Raw genomic sequence first — 24,699 nt, forward strand, 5'->3', positions numbered from 1 at the left:
CTGTTAGGAAGGTCACTGGTGAACTGGAAGCCATTCTATTACCTCTCCATTTTATTCCTTCCTTCTTTTTTTTGCTCTATTTTTTACACAATTGCATTATTTTACACAATTATTTTATACTAATCTTACTGAATTGGTTAATAACTGTGAAACTTGCCAAAAGACTTTTGGAAAACATGAATGAATAAATATCTACTTCAAGTACATTGGTAACTCCAGTGGTAAAATATATTTCTTTTGGGGAGAATGTAACATAAATGTAAAAGTCATAATGAGATAGTGTGTGAGGTTTGCATAGGAGCTGCGGTGAAATTCCGAGCCAGGAGAGCTGGCATTGTTTTTTTAATAGGAAAAAAGACCTAAAAGAGAAGAAAGTAAATATGAAGTTAATAACTGGAACATTTAACTAAACGTTTGTGAGAACGTATGGGTTTACTATTAGTGTAGTTGGCAGAATAACAACCCTCAGAATTCCACACCTAATTGTGAAGCCTAGAAATATGCCACTGACAGGTAGAAAGCAGCTATAGATATGATTGAGATAAGGATAGTGAAGTCAGCCATGGAAGCTCACACCTGTAATAATATCTGTTTTGGAGATGGAGATTGGAAACTTCATGGTTCAAGGTCAATTCATACCAAAAATTCACAAGACCTCATCTCAACCAGTAGCTTACTGCAGAAGTATGAGCTACATGTGAGTCTAGAATTGCAATCTGGGATTGCAATAGATGTATCTCAAAGATAACCTGTGGTAAGGTGGCCCTGGATTATCTGAGTAGTCCAACTGTAATACTTTCTGGGACCCTTATAAGAGAATCAAGAAGGCCACAGAGAGAAGGCAATGGGCTGAGAGAAGCAAGAGAGGCAGAGAGTGATACATCAAGATGTCATGCTGTTGGTTTGGAGACTGAGGAAGAGCTATGTGTGAAGTCTGCATTGTGGCCTCTAGAAGCCAGAACTCTGAGGGACAGAGCTCTTCCTCCTGGGCATCACTCTTAGAAGAAATACAGACTGGCCCTCTTCATTTTTGCCACGGAAACCAATTTTAGACTTAGGATCTCCACAGTTGTTAAGATAATGAAGTGTATTCCTCTAAGTCACAATCTGTAGAAATTAGTTAATGCAACAGGGCATCAGTAACGTAGATGGCCAAGGGATCACACAGAGTGATGAAATGCCTTGCTGTGAATCTGGATGGGTTAGATATAATCATCAGAGTCCTCCTAAGGATACAATGGAGACGGAAAGATTAGAGACAGAGAGGTGACTACAAAGGCAGAAGTCTGACTGCTGTCTTGCTTGGTGGTAGCTGAAAGGCAGAGAATGTGAAGAGCTTCTAGAACCTGTGATGGGTAGGTAAATGCTATTTTCCAGTGCTTCAAAAGCCAATTCGCAACATCTTGTTTGTCTGTTAGTTCCTCAGGACCCGTGCCAGTCACTTCTGATCTATATAGCTACGTAATAATAAATACATGTTATATCTAAAATTCGCTAACTGACCCTAATGTATTTATCATTTTAGTCAATAAATTTGTGGCAGTTGATTATAATGATAATAGGAAATTATCACAAATGATCATAGCTACAAACAATAGAATACTTGTAATATACTAGGTATGGTGCTAACTTTAGATAAAATTTCCAAAGGAAGATGAATGATTTGGAGACGAAATGTGCAGCAATAAGCACATAACATGGGATGTGGAACTATATCCCAGCCTGTACTTGAGAAGCCCAAAGCAGGACCAGATTTTAAATCATTCAGTTGTAAGATTGGTACAAAGGGGTGGGTTATTGTAGAATATTTCTGAAGAGGTTATAAAACCACAATAATGCCCAAACAAAAAAAATAAGTGATTATTGTTTCATTTAAAAACTAAGACTCTTAAAAAGTTACCGTAAAACATCCAATATGAAACCAGTCAAATTAAAAGGAAACGTCACTGGTGTTTACCAGGAAATTCATTAATATACATACTACTGATGTTGAAGGGCTTGTTTCTAGCTTTATTATAAAATTCTTTTATGAAGGACATTTAATCCTGTGCCCAGACATTTTCCAGAAGAGATTCTGTCAAACAAAAATGTAGTTAAACAAAATTATAAAAAAGTAATCTGGATCCTTTCCTGTAGTGCTAACTTGAAGTCTGACCTACTTTAAAAAGAAGGGTTATTTTAAATGGTGTGAAGACTTGCTTAAGGTCATTCTAGACTCTTATCACCAACGGTTGAGAGTTTTGTTCTGGTGGCAGTAGATGACAGTACCTTAGCTAAAGTCTGATATTCTGTGTGCACTCAATCTAAATCAAAGCAGAATTTGAGGATTCTAAAATGTTCAGAGGAATAAATGGTCAGTGATTAGGAATAAGAAGTTCGTTGAAGAAAACACGAGGCATCAGTTGGTACCCCAGACACTTTAGTGTTTTGCCCTTCCAAGATGAGTTGTAAATTGTGGTTGTGGATTCTTTGTGTCACTTATAAACATCTAAAAATCCTTTCTACTTAGAGAGCTATTATTAAGAAGAACAGAAATGAGAGAAAGGTCTGGCTGTAGGTCTACTACAGTGGAGCTACAGCTCCACTTCCAGATTATTTCATATTTAATTGGAGATAAGAGTCTTATGAACTTTCCTTCCCAGGCTGGCTTTAAACTGTGATCCTCAGATCTCAGACTACTGAGTAGCTAGGATTAAATGAGCCATAGATGACTAGCGTGAATATTTTTTTTAATGAACTTCCCTATTCTGATCACCTGGTTGGATTGCTCTTCACTTTTTTTTTGTCAGTCATGGGGCCTGAACTTGGCCGGGATGCTGTTTCTCAGTTCTTCAGCTGAAGCCTAGCCCTCTACTACTTGAGCCACAGCATTACTTCAGTTTTCTACTGATTAGCTGATGACTCTCACAGACTTTTCTGCTTGGGCTGGCTTTGAACTGTGATCCTCAGATCTCTGCTTCCTGAGTAGCTAGGATTATAGGCATGAGCCACCGGCACCCAGTTGCTCTTTACTTTTTACTCTTGACAACTTGACTTTTGACAACTTGAATAGGTACCAACAGGAGCTGTACGCAATGCCATTCAAGATGGAATGTCCATCTGAGGTGGCCAAGGATGACCAGCAAAGTGACTGCAGACATTTCCTGAGCACTTCCTTCTCCTAAGCTGAGAGTACTAAAGAAAGAAGTATTCATTTTCATCACGGTAAATGAGAGCTAATACTAGGTGGATGGAGACCATGATGCTTTATGATAACCAACAAAGTCTCTGAAGTCACAGACCCAATGTACAAGGCCCGTACCCACAGCTTGTTTGTATGTGTACTTGCTGGTGGTTGACGAGACAGAAAGAGAAGCCCAAATGGCATCAGTAATATTTAAGATAGAAAAGTCTACTTTTTTATTTTTGGATATCTTATTTTATTATAAAGATGATATTATTTTATTAAAAGACGATCAAGAGTTTAGAAGATGCCTTAACATATATTATGAAGTCATCTTCATATTAGTTACCAAAAGGATGACAGGTTTCATAGCTGAGCTGCTTATGTAGCTCTCTAACAAGTAATCTGTGTGCTCTATAGTCCCAGCAAAATAGCCTGATGCACTGCAGTACATGCTCATGCATTCTGCGACTCATTCCCCCTGTCCCTCATCATTTACAGTGGACATTTGTTTTTTATGACTTCAGTGATAGTAAATAACATTTTCTTTTTAAGTACAGTCTATGAAAAGGTAAAGAATCTTACAGCTCATGGGAGTGCTAATTGGAGCCAATTATAGTTTGATTGACCTACCTTGGTATTAAAATGATATGTAAAATTTATACTGCCTTTGCAAAATGGAAATTTTCTTTAGTATAAACTAACTACAGGAAGCCCACCCTTTAATGAGTCCAAAGGTGGTACTTTTGGATGGAAATTCCCTCATCAACTCTCAGAAGCTAATTCCAGAGAGGGGCTTCACGGAGCTACAGATGCCCTATACACAGGGAAATGTGCAATCATGTAACTGAATAATTAAGAGCTGGGGGAAAAAAAGGAACAGCTTCATAATACCTCTGTCTGCTCCTCACGAGGTCTGCTTTTCCTTTAAGAAAATGTCAACTCCTTTATGTCATGGAAGTATGGCTGTTCTCTTCTTGCTACGCAGTGAAGTCTTTTTTTTTCTTTTATTTTTTCTTTTATTTTTTAATTTTATTGTCAAGGTGATGGATAGAGGGATTATAGTTATATAAGTAAGGCAGTGAGTACATTTCTTGTTGAACTTGTTACTCCCTCCCTCATTTGTCTCCCTTTTTCCTTCCCTCCTACCCCTCAGTTGTATAGAGCATTTACAACGTATTTTCTTGTGAGTATCATTGTTGCATTGGTTCCCCCTTTGTCCTTTGTATCACCATTTTATTGTTCCCCTTCCTTTCCCTAATTCAGATAAATGTATATACAATACCCAGGGTACCAAAATCAAATGCAGTGAAAACAGGGGATAAATAATAGGGGAAAATACAGGAAAAAAAAGAAATCACATAGTACATTATAAACAACAACAACAAAGAAAAACTGCTTATGCCCATGTCTTGGGGTTCATCTTGCTTAAACCCAAAGAAACATAGGTCCCATGGTTTCGATCATTTCTAGTAAGTAGTATATGTCTAAGATAATTCTAGCAGATGAGCAGAATAGCTCAATAACTATGTACATATGACTATATAAGATAGTGCTAAGCAAAGTGAACCCCAAGATGTGGTGGAGTTTTTAAAAGCAAACTCAAAGGTCATTTTCAGAAATAACAACAAGGTCAGTAGCAATGAACTCACTCTGTTCAATCACACATATCTTCTGACCAAGGGCCATAAATGACTCCTTAGAAATATGGACAAATTATTATGTTTTCTTGCCAGTCTTTGTCTCCTACTCTGTCTTTGCCTGTCTGTCTGTTCCCTTATACACACACACACACGCACACACACACACACACAAACACAAAGAGAGAGAGAGAGAGAGTACTATTACTTCCTGTAGTAGTGAAATAAACCTTTCATGAAACCTAAAAATCATTTAAAGGTATTTTTAATCTAAAAACCATTTAATAATATTTGGAGAAGAAATTTCAACTTTTCTCATCTCTGTTTTCTAAGTGACATGATAGATGGAATTAAAATAGGATGGCTTCATTATAAAGTGAAAACAGTAGAAAGTCAGGTGATTAAAAATAGCAGCTATTTATCTATTAATTTATGGAAGGATATGTCATTGTCCCTGAATATTATCTGAAACAAAACAAGAAGAAAAAAGCAACTCCTGAAATAACCAAGAATCCAATGAAATCCCACCCATTTTTCAAATCAGGACGATCTCTACAGATGCCAATTTCTTTGGCCTCAAAGCATATGCCACAGATTTCACAAGGGCCTTAGGTTCAAATCATACCTAAATAGTTGTCTGAACACTTTGAGGAAAGTGACAAAAAAGAGAACTAGAAATAACATTGGCACTACTCCCAAGTTCTTCGTGCTATGTAAGTAACATAGTCATGCACTTACACCTGCATTTTTCTCTGTCCCCATCAAGCTTCCCAGGCCTCCTCTGCTGTGGCCATGCATATATGTGAGAGGAAAATCACATCACTCCATTAACTAAAGGAAATATCTCTCCAAGCCTGAAGGTATTTGCAACATCCCTTTCTGCACTTTGAATAATTTAGCTTAGAAGAGAGCCCTACTGATGTTAGACAGTAATAGGCACCAAGAAATACATTACTAGTCAAATTGCATGTTACTTAAAATTCTCATTTGTTTAGTATTTGACTTTAAAAGTTTTTATTTTTGGCTGACAAGCAATTTAACTTATATCTTGTGATTATATATTTATCTTATCAGTGTATAGTGGTAGATAACAGATTTTCTAAATCATTTTTAATTATTGTCTGAACTTCAAAATTTTGTACAAGGGGGTTACAATTTAAGGTGACTAAGTGTCCAGTGATATTTAATATGATGCTTAGATAGATGTATACAATGAAAAACATTTGAACCAAGCTAATTAACATGCATTCTGGAATGCAAAATACATTATAAACCATACAACAATTCTCTGTAGAGCTGAACTCTGGACCCTGTGACCAGTAAATGCCTGATCATTTCTCCCCCAGCAAATGTCTGATCATTTCTCCCCCAGTAAATGTCTGATCATTTCTCCCATGCTACATCCAGTAACTCTCCAATCTTTTCTGTGCATCAGTGAGTTCAACATTTAGGATTCCTTATATGCAATTAGTAATAAGAAGAGTTAGAGGTAAGAGTTAGCGAGAAAATAATATAACATTCCCCTTTCACAATTTGAAAAAAGTTAGTTTACAAGAAAGCCTGACTAATCTTAAGCTGTATGTATCACAGACAATTCTTTCAAGTTCCCTAAGGGTTTTGATGTCATCTAAAAACAATTTTAATAGTATCAATAGCCTTGATCCAGGATTTCCTTGCCTTCATTATTTCTGCCTTTTTTTCTATATACAACTATAGACAACTTTCAGTAACAGGTGTAGGTGGTATATGTCTAAGATTGTTGTGCTTTTAAGAACTAAAGACTAGCTTCACAATGTCAATGAATTTTAGCTAAGTATTCTATAAAAATTGTATTCTGGTGTTCTCCAAATCTCACATGATGTTTCTATTTTTTTTCTTCATGAATGCCCTATTCTAATCTGACTCATCCTGTAGTATAAAAATTCTCACTGCAGGATCATGTCATCTGCAAAAGGACAAGGGCCTCATATCTAAAATATATTTGGAACTCAAAAAAAATTAAATACCCCAAAAGCAAATCCTGAAAGAAACAACCGCCTCTTACTAAGTGGACTAAAAACTTAAAGAGAGACTTTTCTGAAGAAGAAATAAGAATGGCTAATAGACACTTGAAGAAATGCTCAACTTCTCTGGCAATAAAAGAAATGCAGATCAATACAACATTGAGATTCCACATCACTCCAGTTAGAATGGCCATTATCAAGAAAACAAACAATAACAGATGTTGTCAGGGATGTGGCCAAAAGGGAACACCATTACACTGTTGGGAGTGTAAACTTGTTCAACCACTCTGGGAAGCAGTATGGAAGGTCCTCAAAAGACTAAACATAGATTTTCCCTATGACCCAGCAATCCCACTCCTGAGCCTTTAACAAAATGATCACAAGCCAGCCCATACTAACGCTACTTACACAACTATGTTTATTGCAGCATTATATTATTTACTATAGCTAAGATATGGAACCAACCCAGATGACCCTCAGTAGATGAGTGGATAAAGAATATGTGATATATATATATGTATATATGAATTTTATACTTCCATCAGAAAGAATGATGCTGCCTCATTTGTAAGGAAATGGAAGGACTTGGAAAAAATCATATTAAGTGAAGTAAGCCAGAACAAAAGAAACATAGGTCTCATGGTTTCCCTTATTTGTAATAGTTATTATATGTCTAGGATTATCTTAGTAGAAGAACAGAATAGTTCAATAGCTATGTATATATAACCATATAAGATGATGCTAAGCGAAATGAACACTAAGACATGGACACAAGAGGTTTTTCTTTGTTGTTGTTTTTAACTTACTATGTGATTTCTTTTTTCTTTTGTATTTTCACTCCCACCCTATGGTTTTAGCTCCTGTTGTCACTGTATCTGATTTTGGCACCCTGGGCATTGTATCATCTGAATTAGGGAAGGGAAGGGTACAGCACAATGGTGAGACAAAGGACAAAGGAGGAACCAATGCGATACTCACAAGACAATATGTTAAAAATAATCTGTACAATTTGGGGGAGGAGACTGGGAAGGGAGGGAAAATGGGAGAAAAATGAGGGAAGGGGTGACTAGTCTGACAAGAAGTGTACTCACTACCTTACTTATGTAACTGTAACCCCTCTGAACATCACCTTGACAATAAAATTAAAATCATTAAAAGAATTCTCACTGCATATTGGCTTCATTGTGATTGTTTTCAAAATTGTTGTACAAGTATCCATTAAGCAAATACAGCTGAAGAAATAAACCAAAATGTGTCCTAATTCAACTTCAAATCAGAGGCTTACACTTTTTTTTTGCTTTAAGCAGGAAAGTTTCATGCCATAATTCTCAATTGATAAAAAGAGATCTGGCCTTTAAGCGAACTAAAATATGTATTACAACCTAATTATGATGGTACTATCTGCACTGGAATCCAATCTGTAATGAAGTAATTAAATTACTTCCTTTTTAATTTTCCTAAAAGTCACTTAACATGGATGTTAGAAAAACAGTTGCTTTTTTCTTTCTCTTTCCCACCAACATTTGTCTCCAGATATGTATTTCTGGAAAAAGAAATACAATATAACCACCCGCTCCCTCTTTCAAACCTACAGGTTCGAATGTCTTTCTGAAAAGGAAAAACAACCAACAGAAAACTGCAATCATGGGAGCTTTCTTTGACCAACAGGATGAAAAGTTTTCCTTTAAAAAACAAAATCCAGCCAGGTGTCAGTGTCTCCCACCTATCATCCTAGCTGAGGTCTAAGGATCATGGTTTGAAACCAGCCTGGGTAGGAAAATCTGTGAGACTCTTATCTCCAATTAACCACCAGAAAACTGGAAAGTGGTTTTGTGGCTCAAAGTGGTAGAGCACTATCCTTGAGCAAAAGAATTCAGGAACAGTGCCCATGCCCTGAGTTCAGGCACCATAATGTACAAAAACAAAACAAAAAACACAAAATATAAAAGCCAAAATACATAGATGCATAATAGAAGCATCTTGATCAAAGTCAAGAATAAACTTACCTAGCAATTCTTTATCTGTCTGACATAAATGTTCATTGATCCTCTTTCAACTGGAGGATTCTTAGCTTTATTCTTTTGACTACTAATTCAACATTACATCTTTTACTATTATTTTTATTGCCAAGGTGATGTACAGAAGGATTAGAGTTACATAAGTAAGGTAATAAGTACATTTCTTGTCAAACTTGTTACTCCTTCCCTTATTTTTCTTCCTCTTTCCCTTACACTCGAATCCCTCCTCCAAATTGTGTAGATCATTTCCAATATATTGTCTTGTGAGTATTGTTCTTACATTGGTTCCATCTTTAGTTATTCTCTTTAACTATATTACAGTTTTACTTTCCAATGAAATGCTGCTTTTCCCTGATAATCTCAATTGCTTACCTTAATATTATCTCAGAAAATGTAAAGAGTAAAGATCTCAAACGACTTTGTTGAAAGACTACTCTTTTTTAATTATTAATAAGTTAGTATTAATTATTAATAAGATAGTACAACTCCTACTACTAATAAATCTTCTGTGAGTTACAATGTGGCAGCTGATACTGCTAGGAGTGAAGGCAAAGCATCTATTTCAGCTACCAAGTGGGACAGTCCAGTTCTCTATGCATAGACACTTTTCCTGTCTTTTCAAGACCATATAGTGTTTAGGACTGTGGGAAACACTGAACTTATATTGAGCTTATATTTGTTTGGCTTGGAGTTTTATTTCAACAATATTGGAAATTTATGAATATGTCTGTATCTGTCAATATCCCTATCCTTTTTATTTATTTATAATTTACTCATTTTGTTTTACCTCTATATAGCATTTTTTTTGTATTTTTATTTTGTTTTATGGTAAGGGTGATCTACAGTTACACTAGCAAGGTAATGAGTGGAGCATTATTACCCCCTCCCTCATTTTCTTACACTTTCCCTTTCTCTGACTCCCCTCCCACACAAGTCGTAAAGTTCATTTCCAACATAGTGTCTTGTGAGAATCTCTGTTACACTGGTTCACCCTTTGTCTTTTGTCTACCATTTTGTTACTCCCCTTCCCTTTCCTAAATCAGAAAAAACATATATACAAGACACAGGGCACCCAAATCAGAAAACAGTGACAACAGAGGATAAACCAAAGGGGGAAAGAAGGAAAAAAAAATAACTTCACCCAGTACATTAAAAAAAAAAACAAAACAAGAACACAGCAAATAAAACTCTTGTTTCCATATCTTGGAGTTCATTTTGATTAACATGGTTTTATATGGTCATATACATTTATATATGTATATAGATTTATATAGATATAAAATATATATCCCTTTATTCCTTTATACCACAAAGGGCCTTTTGAGCTCCCAGTTCCAGTGTTTAATCAGAATATTTAGAACACCATGTTTCACATTAAACAATCTCAGAGCTCTATTTTGTTTCTGTTGCTCTAGATACTTGCACTACTTGATCTGTGATAAAATAATACATTCCCTTGCTTCCCTGTAGAGAAAGCCTTCCAAATTTGAGGCAGAAAATCTGTATTTCTATCATTTGTGCTTCAGATAAAATGTTAAAAAAAAGTGGTGAGAACAGGCTTAGCAAAAAGAATTTGATCATCAACTCTATGTTGCCAACAGAACTTTAATGGTGGCAGGCAGACAGAAAATGGAATTTCCCTTCAGACTGCCTTTTGACACTTTATATATGAATATATGAAGGGATGCTTCTACATTAACTCTCAAAAAGAAAACAGGAAAAGTACTATGAGAACAGAAATTCAGAAAGCATCAACCACTATTAAGGATAAATAGTGTTTAAAAATATCACCCATCTAAAGTTATGAAACCTGGAAGCCTTACGTCTAGTCTATACCCTTTAGTAAATTCACCCAAACTCTGGTTACAGATGTTTTCTTTTTTGGATATCTTAAGTTGAAGATTCTATATTCTTTAGAAAAATAAACCCCAGTGAGCAGAATAGGAGAGAGTGATGCAGATGAATATGACCAAAGTATATTATAATTTGTATAAAAAGAACCTAAAGAAACTCAGTCATTTAAAGGAAAGGAGGGAGGAAGTGAGGTAAAAAGAGAAAGAGAGGGTGAATTCGATGCAAAGAAAGTATGTGCATGTATAGAAATATCAAGATGAAATCCTTTTTTATGATTAACATACACTACAATATTTTAAATTAAAACAGCAACTTTATATACAAAGTAGCATACAACACTCATGAAAAAAAAACAGAAATCTGATCAATGTGGTTGGGTTATTGTTTACTTTGGTTTCCATCTTGTCTGTCTGTGGTGGAGATTCTATATAACAGATAAGCATTACAAGTGTAGATTGTGTGGAAGAAGGCTGGAGTTCATAGTACATGTGGTAGGTACTGAAGAATATACATTGTCCAACCACCCTGCCTTGATTCAAATCTGAAGGCCAGGTGGACAAACAAAATCACCGGGAGCTTAGGATGTAGGTAACAAGCAAGGCTCCCATGCCTTGTTGACAGTGAGAAGCTCTAAAGTGACAGTCTGTGGAGATACAGGACTCCCATGACCAACCAGAGCAGATGGTGGGAGATGTTTTCTAACTGAACTTTGGTTCACTGCTCTAGAAACAATGCCATCCACACAGTCTGATGCACACGTACTATTCTCTACAGAAAAGTAGAAGGGGAATATGGGTGGAATAAACTCCCATGAAAACAATCCAACAAGCAGTAGATGTTTATAGAGAGTGTATATATAATGAAAGAATTGTTCACGAGCAAGGTAGGGGGACAGGAGGAAACAAGATTAGAATTTTATTCTCAGGAGAATATAAATGTTCTGGACAAAACAACATATTGTTTATATTTTTTGAGCAGATATCAGACAAGGTTGAATTGATTGTAGGGAATATTTGAAATGTAGAGATGACAAAACCTAGCCTATTTTTAGCTCAATGTAATGTGTCACAAAGGCAGCTGTCATGGCACAGGTGGTACAGAGTGCGCAGGAAAGTCAGTCTGCATGTCTGCCCATCACTGGAGGCTAGCGGTGATAGAGAGCCCTATTTCTATCTCTCTTTTGCAAACATATCCATATGGGAAGCACCATTGCTACATGTCAGCTGACTGTTTCTAATTTTACATCATCGACACACCTCACACCGCATCCCTGTGTGGACAGGACCACTTGCTTTGCCTTTAGTATCAGAAAAGCCACCAGTTCTATGTATTAGTAAATGCCTTCCTCCAGCCCACTACTTTGGGTGGTATTCAGATATTAAGAGAAAACAAGGGAAAAAGTCACCACTCTACTTAACTTTGGAACTTTGAGGATGACATACATCCCAGGGCAGGAAAAGAAACTCAACTTGTATTTACATTCTAGAATTATATGTGTGACATGGAACAGTGATAAGAAAAAAAAATCCTCATCTTTCCTCTACTTGGATAACCTGCCCTGCAGTGAAGAGGAAGATGTTGAAAGACAGACACTAGTTTCTGTCCTGAGAGTTGACAGACTATGGTAGTGCCAGCCAGGCTCACTGAATTAAAATCACCCCATCGTTTCTCAAAAGCTGGACAGCTAACAGGTAGTTTTTAAAAGGCACAGATTTAAATTGAAACCTGCAGTGTAAATACTTATTGAAATCCCAGTATGTTAGAAGGTTATTGGTATGTACATAAAGCATCCTAGAAATATCAGTGGCATAATCTCTATGCTAAAATACACTGCATGGCTATCAAATTATGGATGTTAGGCTCAAGTATTCTTTTTACTTAGACTCCAAATCTAAATGCAAGGAAAATTAGATCATGTGAATATTGAAAGGTTTCTAAAACTGTGAAAAGAAGCAAAGAAATACATACAAAAATGCTCTTAAAAATCTACTAATGTACTTATTTGAATATCAAACCTCTAGCAATACAAATATAAAGTAAATATTGGCAATTATATTTATTTTAAACACATTCTTCCTGATTAGCTATATTTGAAGGGGCAGCTGAAATGGTTTGTGGGAAAACAATCTGTCCTCCATTCTTCCTTCACAGAGTCCCACGAAATTACCCACAGGCGCACAGGCAAGAGAAAATTGACTGGCCTTTTATAACCTCAACAAAGAAAACACCAGTAGTCCACTCAGCATGAAGTCCAGATAAAATCAGAGGACCTTAGATTTTATTAGGATTCAGGACAGTTAATCCACTAGACTTTTTAGTTTTCATCTTTTATGTTAGTTGCCACATTTTAATTTAATTATTGAAGCTCGTTCCTGCTGTTTTCTGTATTAGGGATCAATATATGTACTCTTGGCATTTTTCCTACATGACTGATTAATTTTTCAGTTTGGACTCACACTGTTAACATGCAGCTTCAATGGGCTTTGTGGAAGTTACTGAAGTTAAATATGTAAAACAGAACTTTTATTACCAAAAATTACTGACCAATAACTCTCACATACTATATATTTTAATAGATATTTATAGACCAACTTTATGGAATCCCATTGTTATTATTTATAGAACAATATCCAGATTATCCCAGATATCATCACCAAATTAATGAGCTGGGTTAATTTTTCACACAGTCAAATAAGCAAGCTTTCTGATTTAGGATAGGAAGCAGATATCTCATAGGAAGATTATATCTTATTCTTATAAAGAACAATTTCATAAACATTTCATATCATCATATTTGATTATACTAATAACCCTGAAAGATTCATGTCATTGTTTTTGTGTTTAATATGCTATGCTTTTAAAGTGTTAGATATACTGAGTGGGTTATTGGATAGTCCTAATAGCATCAACAACATTAACTGGCAGAATAAAAACAGTAATGATTAATGTTAACTACATACTAATATCTCTAATAATCTTCCCATCATCTCATGGCATAGGAGGTTTTAATTCCATTTTACATATCAGGTCCATAAAGATTCAATATGATCTCAAACATCCGGTGACAGCAATGAGGTTTGACCCTGATCTTATCTTAAATTCTAAGCAATTCTTCTCTACTTCAAGAATTGTCTATTATCCTCCCTGTCCCCTCCCCACCCCTCCATAACTAAATGTCAGTCTACAGGCTAAAGATAAAAGGCAAACAGAGATTGAAAATTCAGATCCCAGAGCTAGTGACTTGGAAAGAAGCTTCCTCATTCTCTCTGAAATTCATAATGAGCTCCTGAAAGACATAATTGAGATTCTTGGGAATAAGTAGGCTGATAATTTGTAGAAGCCAACACCAACCCTTTGCTTTTCTTTAGATCTTTTCTTTTAAATTGATCCCTATTCACCTGCTTCCCTCACCTCTCATTGAAGTTAAATGTAGTGGGGAATTATACACAATGATCTTCAAAATGTACTCTGTGAAGTATTAAGAACAAAACTGCCATTTATTAGCCAAGCGATCTCATTAAGGAGCCTGGCTCCAACAGCAGAATCCAAGCTCTCATCAACTTGCTTCCCCCAAACTAGCAGTATTTGACTCAAATGGGACTGAGGCATAGAAGGCAGGCTTTGGTTAGAGGGTTTGACTATATGTATAGGAAAAAAACGTTTTAAAAAATTCTACCAGTGCACTGCTTTATACTTTATCTGTCAACTGAGAATCTGCCTTTTTTTTTTTTGAAGAAAAGTCTATTTCATGTCAGAGTAATTGGCTCTGATTCCATGGCATACTCCGTCAATGTTCTCCCATCTATAAGTTTCAGAAAGCTTTGAAAGTGTTGGAGGGGGAAAAAAATCAAGAAACAGACATAACCCACTTGGAAGCTGTGCAACATGGTTTGAAAGATAGGAACTGGAAAGCAAGCAGGATTCACAGACAGGAAGTATTCCTCCTGCCCCACAGATCTGTACATTGTCATTGCCTGGGCAAACCAGCCACAGCCCGCCAGGCAAAGTGGGTCAGCCAAACATACACAATTCCTAGTCGACATACTCATCCACCCATATGTTCATCAAATGCCTTCTTAGCACTTAACAGATTCCTACCCAACATGAATTATACCACTGTAAGGTGGGAATGGAATAACAATAAAAGTTCGATTCAGCAGTGATCCCATAAATAGGCAAATATAACTAGAAAATCAGAATTATGACACAAAGGTTAATTTAAGGGAAAGATTGAATTAGAAAGGGAATATGTACTCTGAAACTATTTTCTTTTATATTTCTTAGTTTTTCTGTCACCACTCTCCATTTATACAATTATAATAAGAATCCATTCCCAGCCATGAATTACCAGGAATGTGTCTGTTACCAGAGGAATTAAGCACATATATAGCAGTCTGTAATATGAATGAGAGTGTTTTAATAACTAGGAATTTGGCAGCCCAATAAAACATTCTAATCACCTTGAGATTTAGACTGAAGTTAGTGGTCTGGCTTAATGGAAGTCTGATATTAACTGAATAAAACTTATTCTACACCCAAGAATACTTATTCCTAAAATTTTTTTCAGATTAAAGAAATACAGAGTAACACAGAAAAATAACTGCATAAATTTACTAACAATGTAGACGTTGTATAAAGTCTTTGTTGTGTTACAAAGCAGGATTAAACAGTGCTCAAGAGCACGAGCTCTGATCTGACGCTATTGTTTATCACCTGGGTGAACTTGAGCAACTTACTATCTTAGTGCATGTGTCCAAGTACAAAATGTGGAAGATGCTGTTGTTGTGATGTTTAAATAATAGTTAATCCATGTAAAGTGCATTCTTATAGTGCAAAGTAAATGCTCGATATAAGACAGTTATAACTATACTTATTATTCTGCATTCCCACACCTAGATTCTTCACTAAGATACTGCCTTCTAATTTCTGTAGAATTATGATCTGACTCCAGTCATGAAAGACCCTGAGATGAAAGGGAACATGAGAAGTATTAGAAAAGAGGAAAAAGAAGATAACAAAAAAGGGAAAAGAGAAAGAATAAGAAGAACAGAAACCACATTATTGGATGGTTAAGATTTTAATTCAAGGGTTGAAAAGTATTGCTCTAATGGAGAAGGGACATGTGTAGGCAAAAGAGGGCTGCTGAGGAGGTAAATTAGTGTTGGTAAAAGTCAAGAGCAAGGTAAGAGTACACTAACCCCTCTCCCTATCCACTCCCATCCTCTTCTTTTCCATTCTTCCTTTTGTTCAATCAACAACCATCCATTCAGCATTGATCATGCTGAATGTGCACCTTCCAGAAAAATCTCAATAATGAGACAAAAGATTAGGTGTCAGGTAGATAGTATGAAGCAGAACAAGACAGAAACCTCAGTTCACATAGCCCATGAGAATATAGAAATAGAGAAGTTAAAGACTCCCCACCCACTCCTAGGAGCTTGTGTTTTAGTAGATAACCATTCATGTGGATACCATACTTAGATATACAGCAAGTGATGAGGAGGGGGTCAATCCAACAGGCATGGACTGAAACAGGTTAGTCAGAAAGGTTTAGCATCCACACACAAAATGTTTTAATGGCATATCTAACTATCATACCTGTGCACCTACCACACGATTACTGGGATCCTTACAGTTCAACATGTTTTACAGTATCAATGCTATTGTGTTACAGATCCAATTCTTGACCTTAATTTTTTAAGCACTCACTGTATTTAGTTCTATTGTAACATTTTACTTGAGGCCTCCAACCTCTGTAACCTATAACATACATCAACCATTTTGAATTTAACCTCTAATGGATTCCAAATTTACTTCCAACCATCTAGCTAGCCATTAGAAAGACAGAGAAGATATTAGCATGAAATATCAGTAGCTTTTGTTTAACTGGTAGTCTGAAGTTCCTACTTATTTACATCTATTGCAACTTGCATAATCTTGTCTGACTACTTATAAATGACTCCTGGATTTTCCTCTCATTAGACTAAGACACATGCAGGCAATCTGAATGGCTTACAGTTTATCTTTGTATTTTCTGTACTCAGTCTAGAGTTCTTATGAGGCAAATACATGGTAAATGAAATGAACTAATCACACTGAAGGAAAAAGCTATCATGATCTGTCTGCTTTGGTTGACTGTATCATATAAATAAAGTGGTTAGACTGTTTTGGATAGAGATGTGTAACTGGGTCTTAAAATCACTAAAATACATTCCCGAAGGATGTGTCTAATTAAAATTTGTCAGTAAACTTTACACACAAAGAAAAAATTTTAAGGATAAACATAAGGCACTTTCTTCTTCAAAGATCTCATTACTTTTTTGTGTTCTTTTAACTCTGCTTTGTTTATCTTCAAACAGGAGGGGTTCCTCATCATCTCCATTTAACAGATGGGAACACTGGAGTTCAGAGCTGCTGTTAAATTGCTTTTGCAAGGAAGAGCACCAACCCAGTCGGGTTGCACCAGAGTCTCTCATCTTCCATTACTCTTTCAATTAGAATCTGCTTCCCAGTCATTAACACATTTGCTTCAGCCTGAAAATGAAGTATCCTTTGTAGTGCTCCAGATTGGAAATTTTTCATTTGAGAAAGACTTATTTTGGAAGAAAGTTTTAGAGGAGCTTGCAATCGCACGCCAAGGTGAAAGTCATCCTGCCACTTTGGAATTGTGATCCATGATTCACAGCAAGGATAGCAGCAAGACTTTTCTAGTTGTTTAAATTGAAGGAATTACAGGGCTATTTATGGATTAAGTTTGCCATACAAGTTAAAACAGGCGACTTTCACAAAAGATCAAAATAAAAGCTCTAAATGTTCAGCTTTGCAAAACAGTGATTACAATGATCTTGGGTTATATCAGAACAGATGAACATTCTACCTTTTAGGAAACATTTAGAAGTATCCAGTAATAACTAATGCACTTTATGGATTTAACTCCAATGTTGAGGCCTCTTTAACAGTCTCTATGATTGCTAAGGCTGGTAGATCAGTTTGGTCTCAGATATGAGATGAAAGTGAAGAATTCACTATATGTTGGATTTCAAAATAAGAACACATTCTTGACTGTCATTACTTATATTAAAGATATTAACACTTAGATAACAATAAGAGGAAAGAAAATTTGAAGCCGGAGAAATGCTTTATAATTACTAGTTACTAATAAAAGGTTTTTCTAATGCACTCTGGTTTTAGTACTTAAGAAGGCTCAGTTTAATTTAGTCTTGAGCTTCAACCACTCACAAGATGAGTTGTTTTTAACCACAACTTCTTAATTACGTGTACCAAGAGTTTCACAATATTTCTACTGTTACCAAGCAAGTAGTCATAAAAGTAAAGTTTCTAAATTAAGAAAGGAGAGCAGGAAAACCCTGAATCTGTAGTTGAATTAGTTCATTCTCTGGTGATGAGAAAATTATTTAGAACAAAGGGCAGCCCAACTAAAAATGATATCCATAAGGCCCATTGGAAAATATACAAGATACTGTTTTCTCTTAGTAAATTAAGGTAGGTGGACATAGTTTAGATCTTTTTTATTTTGTCGGTCGTGTGGCTTGAACTTTGGGCCTGGGTGCTGTCCCTCAGCTCTTCAGCTCAAGGCTAGCGCTCTACCACTTGAGCCAAAGCACTACTGGTTTCCTCTACTTTTGTTGTGCTGAGGAATCAAACCTAGGGCCTCATACATGCAAGGCAAGCACCCTACCACTGAACCACCTTCCCAGCCCCCCTATAATTTAACTCTTACATCATTAGTATTAAGCAATATGAAATACTGTTTGGTATTAAAATGATTCCAGGTGATTTCTGAGTAGATTCAGGAAGAGTTGAGACCACTGGACAAGTGTTTTCCAATCCTGCTTTGTCCCTTCCTTTCTTATCTGTACCCAAGCTCTCTGCTCATCAATAAGTCCTCTTTTCAGAACGGAGAGTCTAATTATTCCTACATTCCTCATCAATCAAACATTTATATCTGTAAGTATCTAGTGCCTAGTTTTAAGTAATAAGCTTTGGCTGAGAAATACTGAGGAATAAAGCCCAACACCTCACTAGAATAAACTTGGTAAGGTCTTTTATCTTTCTCAGACTAGAAGGTATGTGCTACAGGAAGAGAAGCCTGGGATGGGCAAGGCTCTGGGTTTCATAGGACATCTTCCTGGGGGGCCAGAATTCCACTTTATAGATATATTTTAGGGGGAAAATGCAAAAACAGCATCGATCTTCAAAGAAATGGAGGAGACTTCAAAGAAAACTTGGGCTTGCACTTACTGTCCTAAGGGCATGGCCCATATCCCCTAAGGTGTAAGATTTCTTTCCTCTTGCTATTGAGAAATACAGAAGCACTGAATAAGGCAAAGATATGGAGCTATGTTATGAACAGAAGAGGGTTTAAACAATTCAGCTGGATCCTTGAATAATAGGTCATTTATTTTCTTATTAACAGTCCATGACATGAGAGCTCATCCAAATTCATAAAATCTGAAGCCTTCAGAACTCACTACTTTCCACCTTGTTCTATTTAGAATGGCATGTCTTCCTCATCTTCTATAGCTCAGTTATATCTGATTAATCTTTATGATACAGTCCTCCCATAGTACATTACCTTGAATAATGTATGTAGCAAATAACATTGGAAGCATCCAGCAGGTGCCTGACATCTATTTATTGAGTGCATGCTATCAACTAAGCATTATTCTTGGCTCTAAGGAGTGAAAGCTAAAAAATTTAACATTGTTCCAACTCAGGTGGAGGTAGAGAAACAAACTGGCAAATAAAGGGTGACTGATTTTAAGATACACAAAGTAAGCAATAAAATGGAAGAAAAACTTAAAAAGATGTAGGAAGGCAATAAATGCAGGTCCAGGTAGAAATGAGTGAGAAAAATTGCTTTCAAAGGAATGGTCTGAAAAGAAGCCACGCATGCTGAGCCCACAGTGGCTAGGAAAAGTCAGCCTTGAAAGATCTGGGGAGGTGGGATGGAGCATGGGTGAATTTCTAAGATAGAGGGAACAGCCAGGGCCTGTGCGGGACTGGCCTGTGACATTCAGGTACAGGAGGCTGGGGAGCTTGTGTGGCATTTAGGTAACAAGTCAGAGGACAGCGTCAGGGAGTAGGCTGATGCCAGATATTTGGGGCTGCTTGTTCAGAATAAGAAATTTGAATTTGTCTTTACCTGTGATAAGGAGTGATGAAATTGTTACCAGAAGGAAGCAATGAGAATGAATGTATTATATTTTGCAGCCATAATACGGCTCTTGAGAAAAAATGATCACAGGGGAGACGTCAAATGGAAACATGTCATCAGACCAATGTGAGATGGTAAGTGTCAGGTAGATTTAGTGAGCTACTAGCTGTGTTGACAACTGTGGACAGATGATAAGGTAGAAGGAAACAAGAATAAGTTCATATGGGATATGTATGTGCCCAGGTGTTTTATATGTATTTTCTCAGGTTCTCCTAACAACTCTGGGAGGTAAGAGTTCCACGATTATCCCTTGTGAGAGGTGTGTAATCATTAGATGCTTGAATCAGGACTTAAACCAGAACTTAACAAGATGCTATGTTGAAGAACGAACTTTACAATTTAGGTTGGGGGGTGTCGGGGATAAGAGGGGGGAATGTAGTCATAGAGATAGGAGGGCAGGGATGGTAGGGGAAAAACAATGGAGGAGGCAACAATGCTTGATAAGAAATGTACACATTACCTTGCATGTGTAATTGTAACCCCTCTGTATGGTATTTTCACAATAAAAATCTTATTTTTTTAAAAAAAAACCATTTTCACAATATAAAACTTATTTTTTAAAAAAAGACTGTACACAAGAACTATGCCACAAGCTTATCATCACTGGTTTCTTTTGATCTTTAAATAGGAAAGAAGATAGGAGGACCAGAAAAGAACTTGAGGTGTATCTGTTGTGATCACAAGGACCAGGTGCCTGCATTTCTTTATAGTGTCTCCATACTATGACTACAGGTGTGAGCCACCAGCATCTGGCTAAAAATAAATAAAATTACACTCATATTTAAAGACATAAGAAGTGAAAGAAAAATATAGAAGAATAAGCTTTATCTATCATGAAAGCAAAGACTTACTACATACAAAAATATAAGAAATTTAACATCATCAAATTTTAATACTTTAAATGCAAGAGACTAAAATAAAATATACGAATTTTAATTTATAGCATATAAAATACACCATTTTATAATCCTATAATTATAGATATAATTCAGAGAGGTAACAAATTAGGAAATATGTACCATAGATGCAAAACAACATACTAATTGCCTTGAAAGAAAATAGCTGCAGTGCATTATCAGTATTTTTTGACTGAAAAGATTTCTTATTTGTTTATATTAACCTTGGGAATTGTTTATATGTGAATGACAGTGAACATGTACAATCATGTCTACATGGTAGTTTTTAATTATTGGGAAATTACTCATGAGAAAAAATAGGATGGGAAATCAAAGAAAATTATGGTTTTGGTTCCTTTGGCATTGTAGTAGGAAGGTCAATTTACCTTTGTTATTGAAACCTACTTGATTTTCTAAATATTTTATAATAAACATTGATGCTTTAATCATAGAAAAGATAATGAGCTTATTCTTTTAAATATCTCTTAGAGAAAGGCTAAATTTTATTTTGAAATCTTACTTTTTGTATCTTCCTTATTTCAACCATATGCAGTGAGGCTCATAAGTTACAGGTGAATGAGTACTACCATGCAGCTTTCCTTCATCTAGGAAGATCTCTTTCTTAGCAAAAGTAAAATCTTACCCAAAGGAAACTATACCATGTGTACATGTGTATGCTTGCCCAAAGGAAGGAGTGAAAATATAAACAAGACTTGCATTATCATCTCTCATTGCTTGTAATTATTCTGTCGGCCCACCCGTTCTGTGAGGTGGGGTAGGGGAGGCAGCAATGAAAAGATGTGGTAGAGAATTTCAGCAGAGAACATGTACTTATTAAATCTTTTAAGGATTAAAATGCCAACTCCACATTGCTTGTTACACTGTATCTTGAAATTTATCAAAGGAATAAAAGGAAAGTAAGAACTAGCCTGCTAGGTATCTCCTTCTCAGACCAGGAGATACCAGAGGGCACAGGCAGACCCGAAGGAGCCCCTTTCATCTCTGTTAGTGTGGCACAGGGTGAAGTCCACTTCCAGTTTCATTATTGAAAGTGGGATTGGTCTGTTTTGTGATGTAATGCTCAACATAACGTGATACGGAACTCTAAGGGAAACAGCAAACTGAATAATTCATACACACTTGTGGGTTCTAGAACTACATTTGAAAAAATACAAATATTCATATGTACTTCTAGTATGTGCAGAAAATAACCCCACAAGGTTGTCACCATAGCCAAGTTATGGAAACAGTCTAGATAGATTTCAGTGGATGAATGGATCAAGAAAATGTTCTAGCTAGCTAGCTATCTACCTACCTAGTCATCTATCCAGAACAATTATATTATGTCATTTTCAGGGAAATGGATGGATCTGGAAAAATATGTTAAAATGAAGTAACTCAGGCCAAGAAAGACAAAGGACACATGTTTTCTCTCATATATGAAGTTGTAACTAATTTATAAATATGTATATAAACATATATGGGGTTCTATGCAAATACACACAAATGTATTAAATGTTACTATACTCATAAATTGACATGTTCAATGGAACCCTCTTTGTACAGCTACTGAAAGATAATGAAAATTTATATTCATAATGTAATAGTGTGGATTAAATGTAGGCATGGCCAAGTAATTATAGCAAAAGTTCCAGAATTGCTTGCTCCTACAGACATATCTTAAAATGCCAAGTTTGGAAAATACTAAGGAATAAATAGGAATGATACAGAATGTTGCACTGTATATATGCAAAGCTCTTTGGTTTGGGTAAATAATGTGAAAAAGAAACAAACAAACAAACTTGGTGAAGTTTAAGTGAACTGTATTTATCCTCCTATTGAAACAGGAGGAAGATCTCATTCAAAACAAAGGAGAGAAGCAAGGAAGAAGAAGTAAGTAAATTGAGGGGTTGGTGTACGTGGGAGCTGGGCGTGATCAGCAAGAATAATGAGAGGGGAGACTTTGATCAAGATGCACTGCACTCATGAATTGATATACTTTATTCAAACTCCTTTGTACAGCTACTTGATGGTAATAAAAAATTAAAAATATTTTTAAAAACCTAACTCCCCCCCCCCAAAAAAAAAAACCCAACAGTTTCTTCAATGAGAGTTTTGGCTGTAGCTGGTTCTCCAGTTCTCCTTGCTTTGACCTGTCATTGTGCAGTTTAGCCAGAATGGCCCAGGTAATCATTGGCTTCCTGCCGTCAGCTTAAAACTCAGGGTAGGTAGACCTCAAGAGGTCATCAACAATGCTGGAATAAACTCAGTTCCACAGTGGGAGGAATGAAGCTTCAAGCTAATGGGTTTCAAAAGAAATTAATTTCCCACTGGTATTGTGAGTTTGTGTTATATAAATCCCTGGATTTAAGACTAGGAATATTTCTGATGTGCTTTTGAAAATCCGATCTAGCTATTGCTTAAGAAAAGAAAAACAAAATTCTTCAGGACTGAAAATGCTAGGCATTTAATAAAAGGTTTGCACTGAGTAAATCTGATCTCTGGATTATCGCCCCAGTACTGCAACAATAGCTGGTTGTTAAAAGGTATCAAAGAAATAAGGGGAAAAAATGGAGATGCTCAGGGGGCAGTTTATATTCTAATTCTTTTAGCTGCAGTTAGATTTAGAAGTTGTCTTTGTCTTCCTTAGAAGGGTCATGAGTGAGGTGTGAAACTGGCATTTTGTAGGGAGTTACTCTTTATATGAAAGAAAAGCTGCTATTTCCAAATCAGACCAGACCATGAATATTATGTACCTCATCCCACAACATAGGCAGAGAATGTGTTGAACCTTTATAATTTAACTTTGTCCTCTTTAGAGAATGCTCTAGGTATACAAATGCCATTTTTATTCTCTAGCAATTATCTGTAAGGTAATATGTATTCCATTTCTCTAATTCTAAAAGTATATCCATATAGCCTATCTCCTTTTGTCTTTTAGTACAACTCAATCATCATTACAAAGAGCCCATTGGAAGGTTTTCCCCTCCAATTTTTCCTTCCTTCCTTGCTTCCTTCCTTCCTTCCTTCTCTTCCTCCCTCTCTCCCTCCTTCCCTTTCTCTTCCTTTCACCTCCCCTCCCTTCCCTCATAAGCCACTAGCTAGTTTTTCCAGTTCCTATCGAGGTATGTAAGAATTCAATCCCTAGTTATGCAAACAAATCTTGGAAGCACACAAAAGATATACATAGCTACTATTCCTTCTTTAAAAAATTGTTTGATTCTAATTTTTTTTGATAAAAGACTTCCAACTAATATTTGCAGATTAGTTTAGATACTTTCTTCTTTTAGTTATAAAAATGAGTGATTAGCTTATTTCCTTTTTCATATAAAGTTATTTGAATATACACTCAGTTTGGGATTTCATAAATGCTTTTTATCCTCTGGACAATTCAGTTTTTGGTATTATGATGAGTTCATGATGAGCTTGGTTTTTAGCAAACCTGCAATTCTTTCTTTTTAACTGAAGATACTTACAGTTACTCTATACCTTGGGATCCATAGATTCAATATATTTTGCTGAGAATCAGAAAGAAGTCCTACTTTCTATATAATATGGGTTATGATATACAGCAACTGCCATGCTTCCTACAGAGAGGGAATTGTGTTCCTATAATCCACACATGGAAAATTCAGAATGCTTTAACTGCACCCTCTAGGGGTTAGAATTTACCTGAGGTATTTGTATCTTGATAGCTCTTCATATCTTATAGTCTATATGTTCCTCTTATTTTCTGCTGCAGAGGAGAAATTTTTCTCAGGATGTTGTTCAGAATTATTCAACCTCTGCCTCCATCTCACGTATGAACATGATGCTCAAAATCCCAGCTATAGAAAGCAAAAATAACTTCCAAGCTGACTTGTACTGGATTAAGAAATCACCTAAGA

General features: G+C 36.0%; 1 protein-coding gene across 1 annotated transcript in view; it reads right to left on the reverse strand.

The window, feature by feature from the left end:
* Cntn3 (contactin 3) overlaps window positions 1-24,699 on the reverse strand; it is a 216,329-nt gene that overhangs the window by 88,885 nt on the left and 102,745 nt on the right. The gene's annotated exons all lie outside the window — the stretch shown is intronic.

Source organism: Dipodomys spectabilis, unplaced genomic scaffold, assembly GCF_019054845.1.
Source record: "Dipodomys spectabilis isolate Male_0828 unplaced genomic scaffold, ASM1905484v1 ptg000054l, whole genome shotgun sequence".
Lineage (NCBI taxonomy): Eukaryota > Metazoa > Chordata > Mammalia > Rodentia > Heteromyidae > Dipodomys > Dipodomys spectabilis.